This window comes from Alexandromys fortis, unplaced genomic scaffold (genome assembly GCF_014885135.2).
Source record: "Alexandromys fortis isolate MF-2015 unplaced genomic scaffold, M_Fortis_MF-2015_v1.1 scaffold_295, whole genome shotgun sequence".
In the NCBI taxonomy this organism is placed as follows: domain Eukaryota; kingdom Metazoa; phylum Chordata; class Mammalia; order Rodentia; family Cricetidae; genus Alexandromys; species Alexandromys fortis.
Genome location: NW_026068169.1, coordinates 1092105 through 1112423, shown reverse-complemented (window position 1 = coordinate 1112423; position 20319 = coordinate 1092105). Strand labels below are relative to the sequence as shown.

The 20319-nt window shown below is 41.4% G+C and overlaps 1 long non-coding RNA gene across 1 annotated transcript in view; it reads right to left on the bottom strand.

Annotated features, from left to right (window-relative positions):
* Window positions 1–6: 6 nt before the first annotated feature.
* Window positions 7–20319, bottom strand: part of LOC126492166 (uncharacterized) — a 78186-nt gene continuing 57873 nt past the window's right edge. The window contains exon 5 of the long non-coding RNA XR_007589532.1: window positions 7–157. This is a non-coding gene — a long non-coding RNA (uncharacterized lncRNA). The remainder of the gene's footprint in view (window positions 158–20319) is intronic.

The window sequence follows — 20319 nt, the reverse complement described above, 5'->3', positions numbered from 1 at the left end:
AAAAAAAAAAAAAAAGGGAAGCAATCGTAATGAAATCTAATCAATCAGTGGCGAGCGTGCAGTAATGGCACTGTAGGGATTTTCATCCATATGCTTCTGTAGAAACGGGAAGCCGTCAAGTGAAGCCCACGGTGAAATAACTTGGTAATAGCTGTCCCTGGAACAAAGGACAAATTGAGGAAAGATTGAGGAGCCCAAACCTGAGGAGATGGGGTGCCTAGATCACCCAGTTTGTGGAAAAAATAAAAGCACTGGCAAGGGATTTTAGGCGGGAAACAGATGACAAAGATAAAACCCAAATGACTGGGCCTGGTAGGCCCAAGCAGGAAAGAGAATAAAAATCAGCTTCAATAGAACAAAGGAAAACCAGAACTCATTCCATTTTTTTTAAGCACGAAGGGCGGGGGAAAAAAACCGAGAACAAGCCAACCGTTTGGCACTGCAGCGCCATCTAGTGGTTAAAGAAACCGAGATTTACAAACACCCCAACACAAAAATCCGACATTTTCTTCAGTTCACTCAGTTTGTGGAAAAAATACTTATAAAAGTTCAGGCAGGAAGGTTTAGGCGGGAAACAGTTCCTAAAGATAAGACCCTAATGATTGGGGTTGGTAAGCCCGAACTGGGAAGCGAGGAAAAAAATTGTCTAATAGAGAAAAGGAAAAACAAAAGTCTTTCCACTTTTTTGAAATACGAAAGGCGGGGTAAAAACGGAGAACAAGCCAACTCAACGGTGCCGCATTGCCATCTAGTGGCCAGAGAAACCTAGATTTACCAACACCCCTCCAAAAATCCGACATTTTCTTCGGTTCTTCCAGTCACAGCCAGAAAAACGAGAACCCGGGGAGCCAGAAGGTATAAAGAGAACGGCCATACAACACACGCTTATAGACACTGAGCGTGACCAGGGAAACTGCCCTCGGAAAGCCGCCTTGCTTAGTTCTTCCCTCATCTTCTCTTCCCCTTGCTCCCCTCTCAGCAGCCAGAAGCGGGACACAAAGGGCAGGCACAGCTAACATTTCCCTACAGTTCCGCAGTGAGATCGTGGGCATTTTCCTGCCTTTGCTTGCGCCTTTGTCCTCTCTTACGAGTTTTTACACGTAGCCAGGGGGTGGGGAAGGTGACACGCTAACCTACTGGCCGCGCCGCGTTGCTCCACTTTCGATCCGTTCCCTAAATGTTCTGGAGGCTTATAATCATTGAGTCCCCGAAGCCATTGCCCCCTTCCCGGCCCCAGCCTCATGAAGTGTTTCTTCTTTGGTATCGGGATACCCTAAATACCATATGACCGTGTCATGGTTCCATACGGTTGGCTTAAAAACAAGCTCTTTTTTGCTTTGAGATGAGAATTGTGGTTTGTTTGGACACTTATGGACTTAAAGAGCGCGTGAGAAAATCACTAAAAGACACACCAAATGAGTGGTGGGAGTGTGGCGCGATTCTCGTTTTTCTTTCGGAGCTACATACCCTTCACTAGGTTCCAAATGTCTTCCATTCTGCTTAGTTGCTGGCCTTCTTAAAAGCCATCTAGGCAGTTTTGTCGGCCTGTACACGATTTTCAGTTTCTCTGACCATTAGATGGCAGTGTAGGACAGAGTAACGATACACACTCCTTTTCCCTCCGCCCTTTGTGTTTGCAAAAACTGTGGAGCTGGTTTATCTTAGCCAGCTTGAGACTGAGGCCAGAACAAACCAACTTCTGCTCAGTTTGTACAAACTTTGTGCTTTTCAAATTGGCAATTTTTCCTATGGGCCGACCTCGGCACCTTAGCTATACATTTTCTGTCCTGTGTGGAAATTAGATTTAAATATACTTACATATATACATTCTTACACACTTGTGTGCATGTCATGGAAGTATAAGGGGGGGGGGTTATGAAAGACCAGGAATAGGTAGGTGTAAAGGGGTGAGGGGAGGGTGTAAGAGTGGTTAAGGAAACACACACACACACACACACACACACACACACACACACACACGAAAACAGAAAGAATACTGTTTCGAGAAAACGAATCAGCAAGGAGGGGGTAAAGATGGGGGAGGGCAGTGGGAGAAGCAAAGAAGAAACACATAAAACTTAAGGGTGAAGGATACCAGCGAACAGAGGAGTTAAATTTTTTCTTTTACCTTATTTTTTTTTTAACTTGAGGATTTTGTATTCTCCCTCCAACCCTGCCTGTGCCCCCTTAAATTCATGACTTTTTTTTATTGTTGCACACCCACACACACACTTATAAATGCACATATATCAATACAGCCTACTGAGTTCAGTGTTGCTCAAATGTATGTTTTTAAGAATGACCATTTGGTATTGTGTAGAGAACTGGGGTGCGGGATCATATCAGTCGGAAAGACTGGTTTTTCCTCTCAGCAGCCATTAAATTGCTTGTAGCTCTCCATCTAAATTTGTAGCCTTGTGAGACGTTCCCCCCTTCCATATTGGCATTCCAAGTCGGGCTGTCCTTGTCCCGGTCTTGTTTGGGTGATCTTATTGTTGAGATTTTGTGGGTGCAGCCTTCCTGTCATATATAGAAGGGCCTATTTCCCAGCAGACTTCCTGTTCTGGCTCTTATACTCTATTTGCCCCCTCTTCCAAGATGTTCCCTGAGTAGGTGGGTGTAGGGCTGTGTTGTAGATGCATCAGTTGGGGCTGGGCACCCCAGTGCCATTTCTTATCCGCATTTTGACTAGCTATAGATCTTTGTAATAGTTTTCATCTGCTATTTTAAAAAGGCACTTTGGATGAGGAGTGAGGTCTACGTTTTTCTGTGGGTATACAGCTAACTATTTTACTAGTTTAGGAAAGCAGCAGGCAGGGAGTTCTCCTCTGGCTTCCGTTTCTTCATCAGCCATGGGTAGTTGGCTAAGTCTATAGCAGCAGGCATACAATCCCTCCTATTGAGTCGGCCTTAAATCCAATTCGGTGGCATCTGGTTACCCCAAAGATGTAAGCACCATTATTGCATCTTTGGGCATATCTTGCCACGCTGGCCACTGTGCTTTGTGGGCGTTACACCTGGGGAGGACTGTTGGTTCCTTTTCTCCCATGGCAGCTCTTTCTGGCATGGTGGGAGCCAGCCCCAGGGAGATTTTCAGGTCATCAAGCTCCTTTCCTCAAAGTCCTGAATCTAAAATTTGCATTTTCTTCAGCAATAGGAACTTACCTTCAGATCCTGAAAACCTACCAAAAAAAGTGGCAATATTTTATAGGATTTGGAGGAAATTGTCACACAACTCAGGAGGAGGAGGAGGAAAATGATCTCTTTCATAATTCGGTTCTGGAGGAAGAGTGTGAATGTGTAGTTGAGTTTCCGGAACTTAGAGAAATTGCAAGGTCTGCAGAGGGAGACGGAAAGTCTCCCCACTTTCTTGATGATGGTGTCTTCCCTGCTAGGCGAAGATGCAGGAATATTTTATTTTTAAATTATGTACAAATGTATACTTGGTGAATTCAACAAGCTATTTTAAAACAATTTAACTCCTGTAAGTTAGGTCGACTGCAAAGCTTCCTGTCTGTAACATGAGAGCTGGCTTTTGGGGTTTCTGTCCTGCCCAGTACCCCACAGCTGGCAAGTCCCAAAGAAAATCGCACAGAGATCTCCCAAGTTATAAAACTGATTGGCCCATTAGCTCAGGCTACTTATTAGCTCTTGTAGTGTATATTAACCCATTATTCTTATCTATGTTATCCACACGGCTCAGTACCTTTCTCATTGGGGCAGCTTACATCTTGTTTCTTCAGAGTCTGGGCAGGAGTGGGAGGAATGGACTTCCTCCTTTCCAGCATTCTCCTGTTCTAATCGCAAAGCCTCTACTTCCTATCTGGTTGACCCACCTATACTTCCTGCCTGGCCAATAAACGTTTTATTAAAAAACATGATTGACAGAATACAGGCACCATATATCTTCTTCTGTAATCCTCCAGTTCTGCAACAAAACATCTGTTGCCCCCCATATCCGCTGGGTGACACAGATCTTCCCCTCATAACTTCCCTCCCACCACTTATTGCTTGATCCCAGCCCCCAACTCCAGCAGGCACCCCCTGGGAACCCACAGGTCACCCTGACCATGGGAGCAGTACACAGATGGCAGATCTTCACCTCTCCCTCCATTCCTCCAAATCCAATCCCCCAGTCTCATCCCCAGCTCTAGAGCAGATCCTCTCTACTGGGGCCTCTCTACACTCATTCCCAGGGGACTTACTAAGCAGATCCTAGTGGAGCACCCTGCTTTCCTCTCTATTTAGAAGACCCTCCACCACCTCAGCCCATGCCCATTCCTAAGTCTTGAGTACCAATACCCAGAAACATGTTTCACCTGGAACCCCAGTGGCCACACCTATCAGGACCCCAGGAAAACGGTCTTACAAGCAACACAGCTACCACACTCTCCTAAAAACCAGAGAAACAGAAACTAAGGAACAAAACACCAGCCAACAAAGACCAGATATCAGCACTTAGAATTACAACTTTCCCAAATCTAGATGCCAAGATGATCAAAAACTACAATCAATAACATCGAGGATATTACATCTCCAGCAGAGCTGAGCAACCCCACCACAGCAGGCCATGAACATTCCAACATAGCTGAAGCACAAAAAAGACCTAAACAGAGTATTTATGTATATGATAGAGAGACTTAAGGAGGAAATGAATAAATTCCTTAAGGAAATCCAGGAAAACAAACGATGGGAGGAAACGAATAAAACCATTCAGGATCGAAAGTGGAAATAGAATCAATAAAGAAAACTAAAACTAAAGGAAATGTGGAAACTAAAAATTTAAGAATTCAAAAGCAACTGCACAGGTAGGCTTCACCAACACTATACAAGAGGTGGAAAAGAATCTCAGGCTCTGGAGATACTGTAAAAGAAATGGGTGAGTCAGTCAAAGAAAATGAAGATCTCTGACACAAGATCTACAGGAAATCGGGCACTATGAAAAGAATAGATCTAAAAATAATAGAAATAGAGAAAAGACAAGAAACGCAGGCCAAAAGCACAGAGAATATTTTCTTTTTTGTTTTTTTTTCTTTCAATTTTTAAAACAATCTTATTTTACCTACCAATCCAGTTCCCTCTCCCTCCCATCTTCCTTCCACTCACCCAACCTTCTCCCCACCCCACCCCCATCCACTCCTCAGAGAGGGTGAGGAATCCCATTGGTGGTCAACAGAGTCTGTCATATCACTTGAGGCAGGACCAAGGCCTTCCCCTCTGTATCTAGGCTGACCAAGGTATCCTTCCAAAGAGCCAGTTTATGCACTAGGGATAAATCCTGCCCCCACTGCCAGTCTCCCCACAAACTGCCCAAGCCATACACTGTCACCCACATTCAGAGGGCCTAGTTCTGTCTTATGCTGGTCCAACAGCTGTCAGTCCAGTGTCAGTGAGCTCCCAGTGGCTCAAGTCAGCTGTGTCTGTGGGTTTTCCCATCATGGTCTTGGGCTCTTTGCTCATATTATCACTCCTCCTTCTCTATGACTGGACTCCAGGAGCTCGGTCCAGTGCTTAGCTGTGGATCTCTGCATCTGCTTCCATCAGTTACTGGATGAAGGTTCTATGATGACAATTAAGGTAGTCATCAATCTGACGACAGGAGAAGGCCAGTTCAGGCCTCCTCTCCACGATTGCTTGGATTCTTACCTGCGGTCATCCTGGTTCATTCCTGGGACTTGCCCTAGTGCAGGTTTCCTCCTCACTCCACAATGGCTCCCGCTCTTAAGGTATTGCTGTCCCTGCTCTCCCTCTCCGTCCTTTACCCAACTCTTTCTTCTCAAGTCCTCATGTTCTCCTCCTGGCTCCCCTTTTCCCTCTCTACTCCCATACCTCTGCCCCCTCCCCCAACACTATCAATTTACTAAGGAGATCTTATCTAATTCCCCTTGGGTGGTGGGGATCCATGTATCTCTCTTATGGGTCTCCGTGTTTCCTATCTGCTCTGTGGTCATGGACTATAGGCTGGTTATCCTTTGCTTTGCATCTAATATCCACTTGTGAGTGATACATACCATGTTTGGCTCTCTGGGTCTGGGTTATCTCACTCAGGATATTTTTTTCCTAGTTCCATTCATTTGCCTACAAATTTCATGACGTCGTTGTATTTTTACCATGGAGTAATACTCCATTGTGCAAATGTACCACATTTTCTTTATCCATTCTTGGGTTGAGGAGCATCTAGGTTGTTTCCACATTCCGGTTATTATGAATAATGCTGCTATGGACATAGTTGAGCACATGTCCTTGTGGTATGATTGAGCATCATTTGGGTATATGCCCAAGAATGGTATTGCTGGGTCTTGAGGTAGATTGATTCCCAATGTTTTAAGAACATGCCATACTGATTTCCAAAGTGGCTGTACATGTTTTCACTCTTCCATTCCATTCCAGGAATTCAATTCCATTCCAGGAATGGAAGAGTGCTTCCCTTACTCAACATCCACTCCAGCATAAATTGTCATTTGTGTTTTTGATCTTAGCCATTCTGACAGGGGTAAGATGGTATCTCAGTGTTGTTTTGGGTTGCATTTCTCCGATGGATAAAGATGCTGATCATTTCCTTAAGTTGCTTTTGGCCATTAGAGATTCCTCTGTTGAGAATTCTCTGTTTAAATCTGTACTCCATTTTTAAATTGGATTATTTGATATTTTGATATCTAGTTTCTAATGTTTTTTGTTTATTTTGGAAATCAGTCCTCTGTGTAATGTGGGGATGGTGAAGATTTTTTCCCATTCAGTAGGATGCTGTTTTGTCTTGTTAACTGTGTCGTTTGCCTTATAGAAGCTTAGTAGTCTCAGGAGGTCCCATTTATTAAATGCTGCTCTTAGGGTCTATACTAATGGTGTCATATGTAGGAAGTGGTCTCCTGTGCCAATTCAAGGTTACTTCCCAGTTCCTCTTGAATGAAGTTTGGCATAGCTGAATTTGTGCTGATTTCTTTGATCTATTTGGACTTGAGTTTTGTGCATGGGAAAAGATACGGATCTAATTGCATTCTTCTACATGCTGGCATCCAGTTATGCCAGCACCATTTGTTGAAGATACTTTCTTTGTTCCATTGTATAATTTTGGCTGCTTTGTCAAAAACCAGGTGTTCATAAGTGTGTGGACTAATATCAGGGTCTTAGATTCGATTCCATTGGTCCTCCTGTCTGTTTTTATGCCAACACCAAGCTGTTTTCATTATTATAGCTGTATAGTAGAGCTTGAATTCAGGGATGGTGATGCTTCTGGAAATTCCTTTCTTGTACAGGATTGTTTTTTGCTATCCTGGGTTTTTTATTTTTCCATGAGAAGTTAATCATTGTTCTTTCACAGAAATATTTTTCAACAAAATCATAGAAAAAAATTTCCCTAACCTAAAGAAGGAGATGCCTATCAAAGAACAAGAAGTTTGTAGAACACCAAATATACTGGACCAGAAAAGAAAGTCCCCCCCAACACATAACACTCAAAACACTAAACGTACAGAACAAAAGAAAGAATATTAAAATCTGCAAGAGAAAAATGCCAAATAACATATTTGGCAGACCTATTAGAACTACACCTGACTTCTCAACAGAGACTCTGAAAGCCAGAAGGTCCTGGACTGATCACTGGCAGACTCTAAGAGACCATAGATGCCAGACCAGATACTATACGCAGAAAAACTTTCAACCACCAAAGATAGAGAAAATAAGACGTTCCATGCATGATGAAACCGAATTTCTGACTAGAAATCAAGCCCTACAACGGTGCTAGAAGGAAAACTCCAGCCTAAAGGAGTTAACTACATCCAAGAAAACACAGGAAATGAATAAACCCAGATCAGCAAAGTCAAAATCAGGCAAGCATACAGACAAACACACACACACACACACACAGACACACACACACAGACACACACACACACACACACGTCCCACCACCACTACCACCAAAATAACAGAAATTAAGAAATCGCTGGCCATTGATATCTGTCAGAAACAATCATCTCCATTCCGTAATAACATGACACTAACAAATGGAATTTAAAACAGGACTGTCCATCCTTCTGCTACATCCAAGAAACACACATTAACATCAAGGGTAGATATCACCTCAGGGTAAAGGGTTAGAAATATGCCAAGGAAGTGAACCTTAAATATAAACTCCTGTGGTCATTTTAATATCTGACAAAATAGACTTCAAACCACAATTAGTCAGAAAGGATAGGGAATGATACCACACTCTCCTCAAAGGAAAAATCTAGCCAAAAGGGCAATGTAATTCTTAACATCTATGTCACAAACACACAGGCACTCAAGCTTGTAAAAGAAACACAACTGTAGCTTAAAGGACACATTGACCCTCACACATGGATACTGGGAGGCTTAAACACTAAACTCTCACCAATAAACAGACCATCCAGACACAAACTAAACAGAGAAAGACTGAAGCTACCAGACTTACACACCAATTAGACCTGGCAGATACTTGCAGAACATTTGACCCAAACACAAAAAAGAACATACCTTCTTCTTAGGACCTCATGGAACTCTCTCCAAATTGACCACATATTCCAACACAAAGCAAGTCTCGAGAGATACAAGAAAATCAAATTAACACTCTGCATCAAATCAGACTGTGTGGTATTTTGAAAGAAAATGGCCCCTAAAGGGTGTTGTAGAATAATCCTTTTGGAAATTGTGAAGATGGGCCTCTGCCAAGACACCTTCTGATTGGTTTAATAAAGAGCTAAATGGCCAGTACCTAGGCAGGAGGGAATAGGCAGGATTTCCAGGCAGAGACAGGAATTTGTGGGGATAATCTGAGGTACATGGATTTCACCAGCCAGACATGGAGGGAGTTGGATATACAGAATGGAGGAGAGGTAAAGAGCCATTTGGCAAAACAGAGATTAATAGAAACAGGTTAACTTCAATTATGAGACCTAGTTGGGAATAAACCTAAGCTATGAACAAGCTTCCATAATTAATAATAAATCTCTATGTCATTATTTGTGAACTGATGGTACGAAGAAATTCAACTACAAATGGGAACAGCACTCGTAGGAGGGGTGGTTTTGTTGGAGTTGGTGTGGTCTTGTGGAGGAAGTGTGTCACAGTGGGGCAGACTTTGAGGTCTCCTTTGCTCAAGCTTCACTCAGTATAATTTATAGACCACTTCCGGTTGCCTACAAAATGTAGAACTCTAGCTACTTCTCCAGCACCATGTCTACCTACACACTGCCATGTCCCACCATGATGATAATGGATTAAACTGAAAATGTAAGCCACCCCAATTAAATGTTTTCCTTCATAAGCGTTACCACGACTACGGTTCCTCTTCACAGCAATAGAGACCCTAACAAAGAGAATAACGTAAATTAAAGCGGGATATCAAAAGCAGAAACAACAAAAAGCTTACAAACTCATGCAAACTGAACAACTCTCTCTGAATGAAAAAAAAATGTATCAAGAGAGCTTAAGAAAAAAACTCAAGACTTTCTAGAATCCAATGAAAAGGAATATAGAGCATACCCAAATTTATGGGACACAATGAGGGCAGTTCTAAGAGGCAAGTTCATAGCACTATGTGTATACATTAAAAAAAAAAACTGGAGTGATCTCATACTAACAACTTAGCAGCATACATAGCTGTATAACAAAAAGAAGTGCACACAGGCGGAATAAAGAGATGGCAAGAATTAATCAAATGTGGGGTTGAAATCAATAGCAGAGAAACATATAAAAACAATATAAAGAATCGGTGAAGGAAGGAGTTGGCTCTTTGAGAAAATAAATAACACTGATGAAAGCTTATCCCACTTAACAAGTGAAGAGAAAATATCTAACTCAACACAATTACAAATAAAAAGAGGGAAAGAATAAGAGATACCGAGGAAACGCAGAGAATCATAAAGACATACTTTCAAAACCTGTACTCACAAAATTGGAAACTCTAAAAGAAATGGATTTTTTTTGATACATGCCACTACCAAAGTTAAATCAAGATCAGATGATCAATTTAAGCAGACCTGTAACCCCTAATAAAATAGATGCAGTCATGAAGTCTCCCAACCAAAAAAAGCCCTGGGCCTGATGGTTTTAGATTAGAATGCCAGTAGAATGTCAAAGAAGAGTTGATGCTAATACTCATCAGATTATTCCACAAGATATAATCAGAAGGGAAATTTCTTAATTAATTTTATGAGGCCATGGTTAGTCAGATGCCTAAACCACATAAAGGCCCCCAATAGAAAGAGAATTGCAGAACATTTTCACTTATGAGCATAGATGCGATAATACTAAAAACAATACTTGCAAATACAATCCAAGAACACATCAAGAAGGATCACACATCATCACAGTAGAGGCTGTATCTCATATAAACAAACAAAAATACAAAAACCACATGATCCCCTTCTGCGGGGCCACAGGATCTGCCAGTGCAGCCTGTTTGGGTGCTGGGACAGGGTGCTGAGGGCAAAGGGGCCAGCGGGAATTGCTTTGCTTCAATAGCCTATCTACAGCAAGGTAGGCCCTATCTTAGCGAGGTTCCTGGTCACCAAGGGAACCTGATCCTATTCCATAAGATCCATAGGATAGCATTTAAAGGAAGAGATGGGCAGGCGCCAAGGTACGAATTCCTCCACCAATCTGAAAAACAACATGAAAACACCAGAACCCAGTGATCACACAACAGAAGGTCTTGAACACCCTAATCCAGAAGAAGGGGAAAAAATTGACATTATGAAAGCGATAGAATCCCTTAAACAGCATGTAAAAACCACCCTTATAAAAATGGATGCGAAGTACAACAAAAAGTTTGAAGAAATTAGTAAATATGTAAATGATATCCTGGGAAACCAAGAAAAAAACAATCAAAAAGGTAATAGAAACAGTTCAAGAATTCAAAACTGAAATGGAGGCAAGGAAGAAAACACAAACCGAGGGCCGACTGGATATGGAAAATCTAGGGCAACGAACAGAGACTATAGAAATAAGCATAAATAACAGAATACAAGAAATAGAAGAAAGAATGTCAGACTCTGAAGATACCATTGAGAAAATAAACGCACTGATCAAAGAAAACAGCAAAGCCAACAAATTCTCATCACAAAACATTCAGGAAATATGGGACACAATAAAAAGACCAAACCTAAGAATAATAGGGATAGAAGAAGGAGAAGAGGTGCAGCTCAAAGGCCCAGAAAATTTACTTAACAAAATTATGGAAGAAAACTTTCCCAAAATAAAAAAAGATATTCCTATGAATATTCAAGAAGCATACAAAAAACCAAATAGACTGGATAAAACAAAAACCCATCCCCTCGCCATATAATAATCAAAACACAAAGCATACAGAATAAAGAAAGAATATTAAGAGCTGCAAAGGAAAAAGGCCAAGTAACTTATAAAGGTTAACCGATCAGACTTACACCTGACTTCTCTATGGAAACCATGAAAGCCAGAAGGTCCTGGATAGAGGTACTGCAGAAACTAAGAGACCATGGATGCAAGCCCAGACTACTATACCCAGCTAAGCTTTCATTTACTATAAATGGAGAAAACAAAATTTTCCAGGATAAAAACAAATTTAAACAATACGTAGCCACAAACCCAGCCTTACAGAAAGTAATAGAAGGAAAATCACAACCCAAGGAATCCAACATTGCCAACACTGCCTATAATAACTCAGACAATTAGCGACCCATCACTAGCACAACTCAAAGAAGGGAAACACACAAACTCTACTACAAAAAAAATAATAACAACCAGAGTCAACAGCCACTGGTCATTAATATCACTTAACATCAATGGACTCAATTCACCTATAAAAAGGACAGGCTAAGAGGTTTGATATGAAAACAGGATCCAACATTCTGCTGTTTACAAGAAATACACCTCAACCACAAAGATAGACATCTACTCAGAATAAAGGGTTGGTAAGAGGTTTATCAAGCAAATGGACCTAAGAAACAAGCAGGTGTGGCCATACTAATTTCTAACAAATCTGACTTCAAATGAAAATCAATCAGAAGAGATGGAGATGGTCATTTTATACTCATAACAGGAACAATTCATAAAGATGAAGTCTCAATCCTGAATATCTATGCCCCTAATACAAAAGCACCCACTTATGTAAAAGAAACATTACTAAAACACAAGGCAGCCATCAAACCGCACACACTAATAGTAGGAGACTTCAACACACCTCTCTCACCAATGGACAGGTCAATCAGACAGAAACCTAATAGAGAAATAAGAGAATTAATGGAGGTAATGAAGCAAATGGACTTAACAGACATCTATAGAATATTCCACCCAAATTGGAAAGAATATACCTTCTTCTCTGCAGCTCATGGAAACTTCTCGAAAATTGACCACATACTCGGTAACAAAGCAAACCTCCACAGATACAAAAGAATTTTAGTGACCACATGTGTTTTATTGGCTCACCATGGATTAAAGTTAGAATTCAATAATGAGGCTACCCCCAGAAAGCTGAGAAACTCAAGGAACTGAACAGTCAACTACTGAACCACACCTGGATCAAGGAAGAACTTAAGGAAGAAATTAGTCTTCCTTGAATTTAATGAAAATAAAGAGATAACATACTCAAACCTATGGGACACAATGAAAGCAGTGCTAAGAGGAAAGTTCATAGCACTAAGTGCCCACTTAAAGAAAACGGAGAAAGCATACATTGGAGACTTAATGGCACACCTGAAAGCTCTAGAAAAAAAAAGCAGACTCACCCAGGAGGAGTAGAAGACTGGAAATAATCAAACTGTGGGCTGAAATCAACAAAATAGAAACACAGAAAACAATCCAAAGAATCAATGAAACAAAAAGTTAGTTCTTGGAGAAAATCAACAAGATTGACAAACCCCTATCCAAACTAATCAAACGGCAGAAAGAGAATATGCAAATTAATAAGATCAGAAATGAAAATGTGGACATAACTACAGATACAGAGGAAATTCAGAGAATCTTACTACAAAACCTGTATGCCACAAAACTGGAAAATGTAAAAGAAATGAACATCTTTTTAGATAAGTACCATATACCAAAGTTAAAACAAGACCAGTGAACAATCTAAATAGACCTGTTATTCGCAAAGAATTAGAAACTGTTATCAAAAACTTCCCCTCCAAAAAAAGTCCAGGACCAGATGGTTTCAATGCAGAATTCTACCAGAACTTCCAAGAAGAGCTAATACCTATACTCCTTAATGTATTTCACAATATAGAAACAGAAGAGTCATTACCAAATTCCTTTTATGAAGCTACACTTACCCTGAAACCAAAACCTCAGAAAGACTCAACCAAGAAAGAGAATTACAGGTCTATCTCACTCATGTACATCGACGCAAAAATTCTCAATGAAATACTGGCAAACCGAATTCAAGAACACATTAGAAAAATTATCCATTATGATCAAGTAGGCTTCATCCCAGAGAGGCAGGGCTGGTTCAACATATGAAAATCTATCAATGTAATCCATCATATAAATAAGCTGAAAGAAAAAAAAAACATATGATCATTTCATTAGATGCTGAAAAAGCATTTGACAAAATTCCACATCCCTTTATGGTAAAGGTCTTGGAGAGAGTAGGGATACAAGGGTCATATCTAAATATAATAAAAGCTATTTACAGCAAACCGACAGCTAACATCAAATTAAATGGAAGAGATACTCAAAGCCATCCCACTAAAATCAGGAACACGACAAGGCTGTCCACTCTCTTTATCTATGAGAGACCATCCATTTGGTAACAGAGAAGGCAGAGGAATTCCCAATTGTAGAGGGCCCATAGGATGAATTGCCTTGTTGACAGCTCTTAGATCTATCACCATTCTCCATTTACCAGATTTCTACTTAACAACAAATACAGGAGAATTCCAAGGGCTGGTTGATTCTTCAATATGTTGAGCATCTAGTTGTTCCTGTACCAGCTGTTCTAAAGCCTGCAGCTTCTCTTCTGTTAGAGGCCACTGTTTAACTCACATGGGTTTCTCAGTTAACCATTATAAAGGCAGGGCCATTAGTAGCTCTGAAAGTTTGCTAATTGCTTTGTGTTCTTGTACGCCTGAATGGCTGATGGCCTTTGTCTGTAATACCTTACAATATCTTCCCCAGAAACATAAGTGTTTGGGACTGCAGGAATGTTAACCTGGATATTCCTTGCTGTAATAAGTCATGAACTGTAGGGCCCATAGGTCTACCCCTGATCCTGGGGTTCATCTTGAGGACAGTTTTTGGCCAGCCAGCTAAAACATCCTGTTTGTTCCTGTGCTCCCTCTGCCCCGCCTGGTGATTAGCTATAGGACACTGTTTAGTCCATTTTGGGTATAGCAATTTTTCATATGCCTGGGGGGAATTCCTTGTGCAGCATCTACATATATAAGGATTTTCATAAGCTTGAATAAACGGCATTTGGCTGATCTCCCTTCGAATGACCCAGGTCTCTTGTGTATTCTTTCAATCTCCAGGCCCTTGCCCAGCTCATGTATGGTACCATGGCGTGTGAACTGTACTGAGAAAGTAATGCAGGTGTTACAGTTGAAGAACCACCAGCGTGATCAGGAGTTACAGTTGGAGGCCCATCAGCGAGTTTGGGAAGTAGGGGACCCCTGAGAGATCACCCTCAGATGCTGGCCAACAGGTAAGAAATTGGTGAGGGTGAATTGAAAATGGGTGGTAATCATTCAATAATGATGGGCCAATTGATAGTTATTTTAGAGAAGCAAGGCAAGGAAGGCACCGACCGGTATTAAAACTAGACAGTATAAGAGATCTTTAAGACAGTTTTCTTTTGTGTTGTAGAACTTTAAGACAATTCTGAAGCCATTTCTGACAACTCTCAGTACTTCCTCTCCTCCCCTGGGAACCAAGGACATAACAGCTATGCCTGCACGTACTGAGATGTTGGGAAATTTCCATCTCCCTGAATAGGGGCAAGATAACCCTTAGGTGTTGACTCAGTTACTGATGTTTTGACTTAGTCCCTGGGAAGAGGCAAAGTGACCCTCAGAAGTTTCCCTTTACCTCATCTGATCTGGCAACCACTCTCCAGCCAATTATTGGTAACAGCCCTTTTGAATAAGCCAATCATAATAGTTAAAGAACAACCCCCCAGACACCCCTTCCTTCTGTGGTTTTTCCCTTTAAAAATAGCCTGTACCAGACATCAGGGTCTTCTAGCCTCCCAACTGCTGGAAGACCCTGTCATGACAGAATTAATAAAATCCTCATGCTTTTACATCAGCTGTGATGAGAGATGGTCTCTTGGGGCGACTCCTTCTCCTCGGTGATTGGACTCTAGGGTACAACAGTGTAAGGTAGTTTATTGCCTAATTTTTTAAGAAAGTTTAGTCTCTGGTTTCTACAAGCAGGAGGCTTTAATATTTATGATTGGGAACAAGTAAAAGTAAAAGAGAAATTAGAGTATTTGACCAAAACCTTTGAGGAGATTCAGGATGTAGACTCTGAGAGTTCTATTAAAAGTTTTGAGGAGTAGGAAGTTAAGATTACTAAAAGGGATACAGAAGAGGAAGAAGAAATTTTAGAAAACATTGCACTGATAAAAAAAGAAGTTAGGAAAAGGAGAAAGGAAGGGAGCAAACAAGGATGTCTCCATGAGACCTCTGCCACAAAATTCATTCCTTGCCACTTCAAATCCTTTTGCTGCTGCTTCCACCCCTGTAGTCTTAGAGGCGGAAATCTGAGAGATCCAAAATGGACTAAATAATCTAATTAGAGAAAGGCTAAGTTATCCTGTTGTGGAAGTTACTGATCCGCATGGACAGAGGATCAGGCAGCATAACCCCCTGGCCTTTAAAGACATTAAGCAACTAAAAGAAGCAGTTATGGCCTATGAAACTCATGCTCCCTTCACTGTGTCTTTAAAGGAATCCTTTGCAGAACTCAACCTTATACCCAGTGCCTGGATGCAGCTTTGCAGGTCTTGTCTTTCTGGGGGAGATTATTTGTTATGGAGAGGCGAAATGCAGAAAAATTGCAAAAATACCACACTGTGTAACGTCACTGCTGGTTTCCCCCAGCATACCTTTGACATGTTAACTGGTGCAGGACAGTCTGCTAGCTTAGCAGCACACATTGCTTATGACCCTGCTGTTTATTCTCGGATAGCTGCCATGGACGTTAAAGCTTGGAAAACTTTACCTAACAAAGGAGCAGGGGAAGAACTGTCTAAGGCCCTTCAAGGACTTCCAGAACCTTATTCTGAGTTTGTTCACTGCCTGTTACAGCTGGGAAGGTTGCAATTTGGGGGATGTGGACTCAGCTATGCCTGTCATAAAGCAATTGGCCTATGAAATGCTAACAAGCACTGTCAAGAGGCTCTATGCCCCCATAGAAATAAGAGCTTAAATGACTTTATCCGGTTATACAGGGATATTGATGGCACTCATGGGATGGGTCAAGTAATTGTTTCTGCCCTTAGGGAGAGTCAAGGTGGAGCTAGATCAAGGAATTGTTTTCAATGTGGAAGATAGGGATACATAAAAAGGAATTGCCCTGTGGGGAAAGGGATGGTTAATTAGCCCAGGAAAAAAGGCAGGTGTGGTGGCACAATCCCACCACTTGAGGAGACAGAGGCTGGCAAATCTCTGTGAGTTCAAGGCCACCCTGTTCTACAAAATAAGTTCCAGAAATAGCTAGAGGCAGGATGCATGGTGCCATCCACTTCTCCCTGGAATACTCCTATCTTTGTTATTAAAAAAAATTCTGGTAAATGGAGGCTGCTGCAAGATCTTAGAGCATTAATTGTTTGTATGGAAATAATGGGGGCAACTCAATCTGGGTTGCCTCAGCCTGTGGGTATTCCTGCAGGATACCACCTTTTAGTTATTGACCTAAAAGATTGTTTTATCACCATTACTTTGCATAAAAAAAACAACACTGACAATGGGCCAGCCTACATCAGCACTGGCTTTGCTAAATTTTGCTCTAACTTCTCTATTTCTCATAAAACAATATCTTATAATCCTCAAAGACAAGCTATAGTGGATCAAGTGTATCATACGCTCAAAGCCTATTTGCATAAAACAAAAAGGGGGAATATGGTTCCACCCCCAGAGACTATTTGCCTTTTATTGTATACATTTTAAATTTTTTGACTGTTGATGCTCAATCTCATACGGCTGCTGACCAGCATTGGCAGCCAGTTTCTTCCGGGATGCCTCATGTCAAATGGAAGAATCTAGCAGATGGCACTTGGGTGTGGTATGGATCCTGTAGTGGTGTGGGAAAGAGGGGCTGTTAGTGTTTTCTCACAGGATGCTGACAGTCCAATATGGATACCTGAGTACCTGGTGCATGCTGTGGATTTTCCTGTCCAAAAGCCTAAAGACAGGACAGAGCCAAGAGATCAATAGACACTGGCTTGTTAACTGAAGAGTTACTCGTTTCCTGAGGAGCTGGCTGTGGTGGTCTGAGTGCCAAGGATTGTTCCTCTACCTATCAACCCACCCCATGATAATGACAGTCATTGTTGTGGCTGCTAGAGTGGTTATGGCTGCTGGATTTTCCATTAGTTAGTCGGTTGCTTCTGCTAGCACAATGGATACCTTATCAGGGAAGGTTGCAAATGCCTTGGCCACTCAAATTGAGCTATATTTACAAATGAATATTGCAGTTAACTATGCAATTGATTTTGGTTAAAGACCACTGCTAGGTTGTACAGGCTTACTGCTGTTATTCACGGACCCAGGAGTAAACAATTTACAAATTGGCTCTTAATATTCTTCTAGTTAACTATATCAGGGCTCCTCCCACCAGCACTGAGACCTTACTTAAAGGGCTCCAATTTGCAGACAGACTCATTAAGGATTGAGCAGGCATAGCCTCCTTATGGAGGCTATATACAGTGCTTATATGTGCTGTAGCATCATATTCATGTTTTCATGGTGCCAGAGCCAAAAGCAAGCTCAGGTCAATGTCACCACTTGGCAAGTCCTCTTAGCTATTGCCCCGGAGGACCTTTCAGTACAAATCTGGCTGAACTCGGTGGTGACTAGTGAGCCAATGACGGGTAAGGTATTTGGGGGACTGCACCAACCTAAGACAGAAAATGTGTTTTGACCTGGACGCTTTCCCATGATTGGTAAGGGGTATTGCCTGACGCCCAATGCCATATAAGACAGGCCTAGTCATATAATTTATATTAAAGGGGGACCTGTAGGGCCCATGGTTCTACCCCTGCTCCTGGGGTTCATCCTGAGGACAGTTTCTGGCCAGCCAGCTAAAACATCCTGTTTGTTCCTGTGCTCCCTCTGCCCCACCTGGTGATTAGCTATAGGGCATTGTTTACTACATCTTGGGTGTGGCAATTTTCCTCCTGCCTAGGGGGAATTCTTTGGGCAGCATCTAGGTATATAATGGTTTTCCTAATCTTGAATAAACAGCATTTGGCTGATCTCCTTGGTCTCTTGTGTGTTCTTTCAATCTCCAGGCCCTTGCCCAGCTCGCATATGGTATAGTGGTGCATGAACTGTACCAAGAGTAACTCAGGCACAGGTGTTACAATGACCCCATAAATTCGCTGTAATATTTGTTACATATGACCTCAGCCTTCCTTTCTATCCTTCTGGCCCTATGCATTAAACCCATCTTGTGCTTTGTTTCACTTGAGATAGGGTTCCAATTCCTATGAATTGAACATCTGCCTCTTGAAGAGGCCAATTTGGATGCCAAGATTCTGGAGTAATGATACTCATGTCCACACCTGTATCTACCAATCCCACAATTACAATGCCATTTATATGTAACCTTAGTTTTGGTCTTTGATCATTTATAAAAGTCTGTCAAATATGTGTTTCCTATTTCCTACTGGAGTTTTTGATTCATCCTCCATGTCTATTCCATCATCCAGACCAGGATGGTTTTTACAGTAGGCACTGGATTTTTAAATTTTCCTGGTGAGACATGTTCTCCACAGTGACTGAAAATGACTAGACCACGTTTGACTTGTGGGCCTTTTAGAGGCCTACCGTGGAGTTTCCTGATGGTATTGGGTTGCCTTATCTGTCTTTTGTCAACCTATATTCATTGGTCCAATGTCAGTCTTTGCCACACCTTCTACATACACCTGAAGCCTGAGTCCTCCTATTCTTGCCATTCCTGATGAGACATTATTCCTAGGAAACCATTGTCTACAATCCCTTTTCAGATGTCCTATTTTACCAGAATTAAAATATTTGGCATTTTGGTGTCTCTCATACCACTGGAAATCACTTCTCCTACCTAAGCTTCAGAACTATAGTCAAATGTCTCAACATTCATTGTATGCAAGATCCATTCATCTATTGGTGCTGATATAACCTTTAAAGACCCAAGGATCTTTTTATATTTTAAGTTGGCATTTTCAAAAGTCAAAGATTCAATATGTGCATGTCTAGCTTCTGGATCTGTTACTAAGACTTAGTTTATCTTTGTAAAAAGTCACTGAAGGGTTCTCTCTGTTTAACCCAAATATTCCTTAATCCTATCTCAAGTATTTAAAGTTGCTGTGCTACATAGGGACAAGGTGCATTCGACGTAGATTCTGGTCCTGAGGATTAGAGTAATGTCCCTTGCCAAGAATTTGATCTTAGGGAAACCTCAAGTCCTTTTGCTTTTCCCTGCTGCTTGAAAATTTTTGCTGCTTCTCTACAATAATTTTTGCCTCTTCTCTCCAATAACATTTCCAAAACAGATGATGTCTGTCTTCTAGGACTGCTGAGATTAATTGAAGCCAATTGTGTGGGGTAGCTTTATTGCCTAAATAAATAAATAAATTCCTCAATTTTTCAAATCTTTTTATCATTGCCTTCTATAAAGTCTGGATCTCCTGTCTGGTATTCTGTTCGAATGCTCTCACTGAGGATTCCAAGGTATGAAGTTTGTCCAGTAAAGATAACGTCTCATCCTTGGACATAATTTTGATGGGTGTACATATTACCTTCTGGAAAAGACACCCTATCTGCCAATCTATTATAACTGTTCAACAGATTCTGATTATTATATTCAACAGCATGAATTCTCTCAGACAATGTCTCAGCACCCTCTGTCATTGACTGAGTTTTGTTCATCAAATTGGTTGTATCCTTCTCCAGAGTGCTGATTTTCCCTTTTATCTGATTGTTATCAGTCTGTAAAGACCGTATCATTTCTAAAAGTACCTTTTTTTATTTTCCAGACAGGGTTTCTCTGTAGCTTTGGTTCCTGTCCTGGAACTAGCTCTTGTAGACCAGGCTGGCCTTGAACTCACAGAGATCTGCCTGCCTCTGCCTCCCGAGTTCTGGGATTAAAGGCGTGTGCCACCACCACCCGGCAAGTGCCTCATTCTTG